The sequence below is a fragment of the Fundulus heteroclitus genome, chromosome 20 (assembly GCF_011125445.2).
Source record: "Fundulus heteroclitus isolate FHET01 chromosome 20, MU-UCD_Fhet_4.1, whole genome shotgun sequence".
Classification (NCBI taxonomy): Eukaryota; Metazoa; Chordata; class Actinopteri; order Cyprinodontiformes; family Fundulidae; genus Fundulus; species Fundulus heteroclitus.
Window position 1 is genome coordinate 42,549,832 of NC_046380.1, and position 9,525 is coordinate 42,559,356.

General features: G+C 40.5%; 1 long non-coding RNA gene and 1 pseudogene across 1 annotated transcript; one reads left to right on the forward strand and one right to left on the reverse strand.

Annotated features, from left to right (window-relative positions):
- Positions 1-6,429, reverse strand: part of LOC118567276 — a 12,549-nt pseudogene extending 6,120 nt beyond the window's left edge.
- A 1,112-nt stretch (positions 6,430-7,541) lies between these two features.
- LOC118556635 lies at positions 7,542-8,519 on the forward strand. The gene is made up of 4 exons (XR_004927258.1): positions 7,542-7,813; positions 7,894-7,990; positions 8,084-8,167; positions 8,288-8,519. It is a non-coding gene; the product is annotated as an uncharacterized LOC118556635 (long non-coding RNA).
- The last annotated feature ends 1,006 nt before the right edge of the window (positions 8,520-9,525 follow it).

Genomic DNA, 9,525 nt, shown 5'->3' on the forward strand with positions numbered 1-9,525 from the left:
TAACTAGAAAAATTGCATTCCCTGCGAAATGCACTGTGAATGCAGATGGCTGAATGATTGAGCAAAAGATGCAGAGATCTTTGAAGAAGAGTAAAAAAATAGCTGAAAAGCATTGAAGAAGTTGGAAAAGTTGAAGAATTTGAACTGAATGAAAGGAAATAGCTGAATGATTAGAAAAGAAAAAAACTGAGGGAGGAAAGGCACCAAACATTTCCTAAACTCATTCTAAACACTGATATCGTTTAACAAAGCAGAAGTAAATTTCAAACTTGAATGTACTGTAGCCATATGTGGGCCTGCATTCTAGGGAGTATAAGGGGTTTCGCCCCTATTGAAAAGCATTGGATGTTTGACACCTCCTAACTTGGAGATGCTTTACGTGACGAGGCCCAAACTTATTGTGGAGCATTCTGTATAAAGGAGGTACGACTCTGTAAAGCAGAAGTTTGTCCGAGCTTCTAGAGCTACTTGCCAATTAGTCAAGCATGCTAACCATTATAGCCGCTAACATGGTTGTGCTCAGGATCACCTGGTGATTGTACTCTGTCAGTTTGTTCCAAATCCTGTACGGGGAAGTGCCTCAAATAGGGGTGCCAATACTTAATGTCGCCAAATGTCACCAAAGTTCATGGGTCAGATTGGCCTCCTTTAGCAACTCAGCCTCACCACATCTGGGCCCAGAACTCAATATTTGACCAAAATGGTCAGTAGCGCCATTTCCCACAGGTGGGTGGTGCTGTATTGGCCAATTGGGTCGTGTCTGGGCATCATGCCAGGTCCTGTTGAAAGCAAAGGCCCAATAGGAAAGCATGTGAAATCCAAAATGGGACAGAAAAGTGACATATCGCTGAAAGTCACTTGAAAATTTTAAAATGTCAAGAGGAAGTGACTGTGCGAATTTCAGATTCCTACATTAATCACAGCAACTGCGGTGAGCGTCGAAAGTTGCCATTGTATCTCAATTGATCCTCTCCCTCTGGCCCTCAGAGTTCCGTCGTCATGGAAACTCACTGACACACCTGCAGCGGCCAGTCTACCAAAGTGCAGAGACTTTGCTCACAATAAGTCCCATTGGATTATAATGGAGAACTTTGCCCCGAACAACGCTTCATATCTCTGATCCCTAAATGGTAGAGACGTAATTTTTTCTGCGTTTAGTTCGTAACGGATAGGGGAAGAAGAAAAGCTATCGTTTTTTGCTGGAAAAAGTTTAATAAAGGCGTAAAAAATTATGATCTAAAGTTTTTTTTTAAGGAATTTCCAAAATCCTCTAAAAACAGTCCCGAACAAATCGCTCTAGGTTAAAAAGTATAAGAGATATCAAAACAATTATTTCACTGTGAGTATCAGCAGGCTTTTGAGGACTATGTTGCTCATTTTTATGTTTGTACAAAAATCGGTGTAGGCACAGCGACGATGTAAAAAGTGGATCATTTGGGGTGATTGAGGTCCAAAGCGTCTTCAGGATTTTGCAAATTTGCTACTCCCGAACAAATTGTTCCTGCGGAAAAACCGTAACAGTTATCCACAAAATTCCTTTTTTGTGAGTGCCAGAAGGGTTGGGACATTCATATGTGAAAGTCTCATGCCTGTACATCAAACAGTTTAGGAGTAGCGACGATGTGAAAACGTGTGATGTTTTGGATTTTCAGACGTCATTTTTCAAAACCGCTCCATAGGAAATGAATGGGGGAAGTTTCGGGTTTGTGTCGCTCTGAGGTGATTTGCGAAAAATCTATAAATGCTACACCAATGACGGTTACATTTCCTGAATCCAGACAAAAATTCCTACGTTTTGATGTATAAATTCATGTGGATAGGTTGAAAATTGAGCGAGTGAGAAAAATTTGTTCGGAGAAGAAGAATTTGTTGAATTTCTAGAGTGCGCACTCTATAACTGCCTCCTTGACGACCATAGCAACGCATGTTATTTGCTGAATTTCTTGAAAAGCCAAAATTATTTTAAGGAGGTACTATATGAAAATGGTAAAAGATATGAAAAAGCTGAAATAGACCATAATAGCTGAAAGATATCACTACATTTTAAAAGTTGAATGGCGTTTCTAGCTGAAAGTAGGCTGAAGCAGTAAGCTGTCAAAAAGCAGCTGAAATGAGCGGAATTTTAGTGAATTACATTCATTTCCTATGGGAGAAAAAAAGCTGAAAATTTGCAGAAAAAGCTGAATATTTTAAAAAAGTTGAAGAGTTAAAAGTACAAAAAGACATAGCCATCCATTCCAGAAGAAGCTGAATAGTTTAAAAGTTGAATGGTTGAAATCGGAGAAAATTGTAGGAGGAGAAGCGAAGCAAAGTTTAAACAGTAAAAACGCATTTGGAAGAATAAACAGGAATAATAATAATAATAATAAAGAACTAGAAAAATTTGCATTTCCTGCGAAAATGCACTGTGAATGCAGATAGCTGAATGATTGAGCAAAGATGCAGAAGATCTTTGAAGAAGGGAAAAAATAGCTGAAAAGCAATGAAGAAGTTGAAAAAGTTGAAGAAGTTGAAAAAGTTGAAGAATTTGAAAGAGTTGAAGAATTTGAACATGAAAGAACAATAGCTGAATGATTAGAAGAAGAAAAAGCTGAGGGAAAGGCACCAAACATTTCCTAACTCATTCTAATCACTGAATCGTTTAACAAAGCATAAGTAGAATTTCAAACTTGAATATACTGTAGCCATATGTGGGCCTGCATTTCTAGGGAGTATTAGGGGTTTCGCCCCCATTGAAAAGCATTGGATGTTTGACACCTCCTAACTTGGAGATGCTTTACGTGACGAGGCCCAAACTTATTGTGGAGCATTCTGTATAAAGGAGGTACAGACTCTGTAAAGCAGAAGTTTGTCCGAGCTTCCTAGAGCTACTTCCAATTAGCAACATGCTAACCATTAGCCGCTAACATGGTTGTGCTCAGGATCACCGGGTGATTGTACTCTGTCAGTTTGGTCCAAATCCTGTACTGGGAAGTGCCTCAAATAGGGTGCCAATACTTAATGTCACCAAACGTGACCAAAGTTCATGGGTCAGATTGGCCTCCTTTAGCAACTCAGCCTCACCACATCTGGGCCCAGAACTCAACATTTGAGCAAAATGGTCAGTAGCGCCATTTCCCACAAGGTGGGTGGTGCTGTATTGGCCAATTGGGTCGTGTCTGGGCATCATGCCAGGTCCTGTTGGAAGCAAAGGCCCAATAGGAAAGCATGTGAAAATCCAAAATTGGACAGAAAAGTGGACACATAGCTGAAAGTCACTTGAAAATTTTAAAATGTCAAGAGGAAGTGACTGTGCGAATTTCAGATTCCTACATTAATCACAGCAACTGCGGTGAGCGTCGAAAGTTGCCATTCTATCTCAATTGATCCTCTCCCTCTGTAACCTGACGCCGCCAGATAGATTTGCTTCGCATTTCCATCTGGAAACCTTCTGTTGAAGTAATTTTGGGAAGGGGCGAAAATACTGGTTAGCTGATTGGCCTATGTTGGTGATAGAAAAGCCAAATAAACCAATCAGATCAACGAAGCATTTGACGTGCTCGTCAACATGCTTCGTCGTCGCTCTGTTGACAAAAACACAACCACAAGCCAAGCTACTCTTGCTGCTGCAGGTAAAGGCTTGTTAGCTCAGCAAAGAAATACTCTGTAATGCCGATAAAACTTGCTCGATAGCCACGCTAACGCTAGTTTCATCGGCTGAAGCCGCCATGTTCTTTAGACTGAACTGTCGATCTTCTCGTTGCGTCACACCTCAACCCGCCTCAAAGCCAACGCTGATTGGACGTTCGTTTGGTGAACGGCTCCAAATTTTCTTTAACGGAGAGTAGCCAGACTGATCTGCGAGTGAAACCTTGAAAGCTCGCGAGATCAGGATGGTCTCACGAGGCTACTCCCTCTGGCCCTCAGAGTTCCGTCGTCATGGAAACTCACTCACACACCTGCAGCGGCCAGTCTACCGAAGTGCAGAGACTTTGCTCACAATAAGTCCCATTGGATTATAATGGAGAACTTTGCCCCGAATAACGCTTCATATCTCCTGATCCCTAAATGGTAGAGACGTAATTTTTTCTGCGTATAGTTCGTAACGGATAGGGGAAGAAGAAAAGCTATCGTTTTTTGCTGGAAAAAGTTTAATAAAGGCGTAAAAAAATTATGATCTAAAGGGTTTTTTTAAGGAATTTCCAAAATCCTCTAAAAACAGTCCCGAACAAATCGCTCTAGCTGAAAAAGTATAAGAGATATCAAAACAATTATTTCACTGTGAGTATCAGCAGGCTTTTGAGGACTATGTTGCTCATTTTTATGTTTGTACAAAAATCGGTGTAGGCACAGCGACGATGTAAAAAAGTGGATCATTTGGGGTGATGGAGGTCCAAAGCGTCTTCAGGATTTTGCAAATTCGCTACTTCCCGAACAAATTGTTCCTGCGGAAAAACCGTAACAGTTATCCACAAAATTCCTTTTTTGTGAGTGCCAGAAGGGTTGGGACATTCATATGTGAAAGTGTCATGCCTGTATATCAAACGGTTTAGGAGTAGCGACGGTGCGAAAACGTGTGATGTTTTGGATTTTCAGACGTCATTTTTCAAAACCGCTCCATAGGAAAATGAATGGGGGAGGTTTCGGGTTTGTGTCGCTCTGAGGTGATTTGCGAAAAATCTATAAATGCTACACCAATGACGGTTACATTTCCTGAATCCAGACAAAAATTCATACGTTTTGATGTATAATTCATGTGGATAGGTTAAAAATTGAGCGAGTGAGAAGAAGTTGTTCGGAGAAGAAGAATTTGTTGAATTTCTAGAGTGCGCACTCTATAACTGCCTCCTTGACGACCATAGCAACGCATGTTATTTGCTGAATTTCTTGAAAAGCCAAAAGTATTTTAAGGAGGTACTATATGAAAATGGTAAAAGATATGAAAAAGCTGAAATAGACCATAATAGCTGAAAGATATCACTACATTTTAAAAGTTGAATGGCGTTTCTAGCTGAAAGTAGGCTGAAGCAGTAAGCTGTCAAAAAGCAGCTGAAATGAGCGGAATTTTAGTGAATTACATTCATTTCCTATGGGAGAAAAAAAAGCAGGAAATTTGCAGAAAAAGCTGAAAATTTTAAAAAGTTGAAAAGTTAAAAGTACAAAAAGATATAGCCATCGATTCTAGAGAAGAAGCTGAATAGTTTTAAAAGTTGAATGGTTGAAATCGGACAAAAACTGTAGGAGGAGAAGCGAATCAAACTTTAAACAGTAAAAACGCGAAAGAGGATCTCAATAACTGTGAATGCCTACTGCATTCACAGTAATAAAGAGAAACAGGATCTCAAGAACTGTGAATGCCTACTGCATTCACAGTAATAAAGAGAAACAGGATCTCAAGAACTGTGAATGCCTACTGCATTCACAGTAATAAAGAATAAAGAGAAACAGGATCTCAAGAACTGTGAATGCCTACTGCATTCACAGTAACTAGAAAAATTTGCATTTCCTGCGAAAATGCACTGTGAATGCAGATAGCTGAATGATTAAGCAAAAGATGCAGAAGATCTTTGAAGAAGAGAAAAAATAGCTGAAAAGCATTGAAGAAGTTGAAAAAGTTGAAGAATTTGAAAGAGTTGAAGAATTTGAACATGAAAGAACAATAGCTGAATGATTAGAAGAAGAAAAAACTGAGGGAAAGGCACCAAACATTTCCTAACTCATTCTAAACACTGAATCGTTTAACAAAGCAGAAGTAGAATTTCAAACTTGAATATACTGTAGCCATATTGTGGGCCTGCATTTCTAGGGAGTATAAGGGGGTTTCGCCCCCATTGAAAAAGCATTGGATGTTTGACACCTCCTAACTTGGAGATGCTTTACATGACGAGGCCCAAACTTATTGTGGAGCATTCTGTATAAAGGAGGTACAGACTCTGTAAAGCAGAAGTTTTTCCGAGCTTCCTAGAGCTACTTCCAATTAGCAACATGCTAACCATTAGCCGCTAAAATGGTTGTGCTCAGGATCACCGGGTGATTGTACTCTGTCAGTTTGGTCCAAATCCTGTACTGGGAAGTGCCTCAAATAGGGGTGCCAATACTTAATGTCGCCAAACGTCACCAAAGTTCATGGGTCAGATTGGCCTCCTTTAGCAACTCAGCCTCACCACATCTGGGCCCAGAACTCAATATTTGACCAAAATGGTCAGTAGCGCCATTTCCCACAGGTGGGTGGTGCTGTATTGGCCAATTGGGTCGTGTCTGGGCATCATGCCAGGTCCTGTTGGAAGCAAAGGCCCAATAGGAAAGCATGTGAAATCCAAAATGGGATAGAAAAATGACACATAACTGAAAGTCACTTGAAAAATTTTAAATGTCAAGAGGAAGTGACTGTGCGAATTTCAGATTCCTACATTAATCACAGCAACTGCGGTGAGCGTTCAAAGCTGCCATTGTATCTCAATTGATCCTCTCCCTCTGGCCCTCAGAGTTCCGTCGTCATGGAAACTCACTGACACACCTGCAGCGGCCAGTCTACCGAAGTGCAGAGACTTTGCACTGCATGAAAAGTGTGATTTCCGTCACTATGCGGCACTGTAGATTGTCGTGGAAGTTCAGGTTAACGGCTGGTTCACGGTAATTTGCAGTCAACACCGAAAACTGCCATGAATTGTCAGAAATTGACGTGGCAGTTGTCCCCCCATGACCCCCCCTCCTCCTAATTCTAGGGGAGGCTTTAACATGTAAATGAAAATGCTGTGAGCTATACAAACGCAAATTAGTGTTGCAGGGGGAGGTTTTGCCTTTAGCAAGACAGAGCCACATTTCACAGACTTGATGCACAGAAGAAGTGATGTGATGGCATTGTCAGAAATCTTGAAAGTTGATTGCCATGACAAAAGCATCATGGCCAGAGGTTTCATCAACAAGTCTCCTGGTTTTTCACTTGTGGACTGATCGCTTCGTAAAGTGTGTTATTTAGTTAGAAGTTATAAATTTACCGAAGGCTGTGGCTGGAAATAATTGGGGGTGCAGATAGACAATCATTATTAAACATATATAAGGCTCTCATGAGATCAATAATACATTATGGCAGTTTTATTTATGGAGCAGCAGCTAAAACAACATTACAAAGAATAGATAGATTACTAAAAGAGCGTTGATAGGTGTTTTCACTGCTCCTGTGCATATACGTAAAGCCCTACTTTGTAGAGACTGGAGAAACTCCACTGGAATTCAGAAGAATGAAATTAGGTTTAGTATATTGGATGAAAATTAAAAGTAGTATGGATGAAAATGTAACTTCAACAATTTTACAAACTTGTTGGGAATAAAAGGACATGCCAAGAATGGTGTCTTAAAGGATTATTGGGAAATAAAGGTAATATAAAGGATATTTATAGATTAAGGAAAGCATTATTTATTTATTATTTATTATCTTCAGAGTACAAAATTAACAAATAGAATTTAATAGATGTAAAACAGTGTTGCTACACACTCATTAACAGTAGGTGGCGGTATGCACCTTAAAGTTGCTTGCGATCCGCCATGATAGAAGAGAAGAAGAAGACAAAGACGACGAAGAAGAAGAAGAAGAAAAAAAAAAAAAACGTGCTGAGCGCTCCGCTACTGTGTTCATGTCCTCTTCTGAGCCTGAAGATGAAATAAAACCACAACTGCTGGTAAGTGATCAATGGCTGGACGACGTCTCGCCTTCAACTCGCCTTCAACTTGCAAGAACAAGCTTTATTAAAGTGTATTTTTGTGATTCACAGTAAGCAGGACGCGGTCTTCACAACTCGGAGACAAATTGCAGGCGTTATGAACCGGAGCAAGGGTAAGATTTAAAGAATATGCTTTCATTCTGCGGTAAAAGGAAATAGATACCGATCATAACTGTACATTTTGTTTTCACAGACTAAGCACGCCTCATAATGAGGCGGTGACCTCCTATTTGCTCTGAGCAATAACTGCAAGTCCAATTTACACGATGTTGATAAAGACGACATTGTGTGTAAGTGACTTTGTTTTACTGTTTTCTCCTTCCTTGTTATTGTGACTTGCGTTTGATTTTTATTCATACCACTCTCATTTAATGGTTTTCCAGCCGCTTGTAAGACGTATTATGAGATGGTACGCAGGAGCTGAAGCTGCCAAGAGTTCAGCTCGGAGTCGAGCTAGAAGAAAGAGGGTAAGACTTTATTTGGTGACTATTTTTCAGGTGCATTGATTGATATGTTGTGTCCATACGCAGTGCATCCCATTGCATAGTACTGATTCATTGTTTTTTTTTTTCGTTTTTTTTTTACAGCTGCTGGAATCGAGGCAGAGTGTGCAGGCGGATGTGGAAGTGGAACTCTGGAAGTCCGCCACCATCGACCTCATGTCTGGCGAAGAAGATGGCGTCGTTGGCGGAGTCTCCGGATGGATTGTACCATAGACATAATATATATGTCTATGGATTGTACGGCCGCCGTCTTTTCGTAGGGTTGTGCGCAATTCTGTTCCCCCGTGAAAATCTGTTTCCCCTGTGTCGGGAACGCGCTTTGCAGCCATTTTCCCGACGCTTCTAATTGATTTCTCTGTAAAACAACTCATAATCATGTCAATGTTGTAACAGTCAGTTTATTTCGGCTGCTGTTTACAAAATTGTAAAATAAAAATAAATAAACGAGGTCTTCTTACGCTGTTTGTTTTATTTTACAATTTTGTAAACAGTTGCCGATTAAACTGAATGTTACAACCTCGACATGATTATAGGACTTCTTTTACCGAGAAATCAACTAGAAGCGCCGGGAAAAACCTGCTGCAAAGCGCGCTCCCGACACGGGGGAAACAGATTTTCACGGGGGAACAGAATTGCGCACAACACCGGATTTCTCTGAACTCTGTGTGAAGCTGCAGTCCCGGTTAGAGGCGACGCCGAAGTACAGAGCCACGCACAGTAGGCGTCTGCACATCGGACCTGCCTCAGAAAGAACGCTGCCAGCAGTTACCTACAACCCCGAGGAGGCACACGGACAGTTCACGGGGTTGTAATTTTTGGATACGCATGTGTGGGCAGATCCTCGCGTTGTATATAGTTGTTTGTTTTAATAAAGCTCTTTCTTTGCATAAACATCTTCCTAGCAAATGTTCATTTCCTGTATAAATTCATTCATGTCTTTGATGGTAGCCTAATAATAGTGTAGTAGTGTAGGATAACATGCATATACAGCATAATTATATATATATATATATATATATATATATATATATATATATATATATATATATATATATATATATATATATATATACCAACCAATCACATTCAAGCCTGGCCTGGCCACGTGTGGTTTTGCTGCCAATCACGAGCGATTTTACTTGTTTGAAAATAGTGGTTTCAGCCAATACTGAGTAGGTTATTCAAGCCAGACCTGGCCAGCCGCGCGGGTTCGCTGCATTCATATGCTAATTAGGGCCATTAGTACAGCTGATCGCTCTCCACATACGTCAGAGTCCGGTTCCGACAATTTGTGGCACTGAAAACGGCAACAAGCGTGGGTT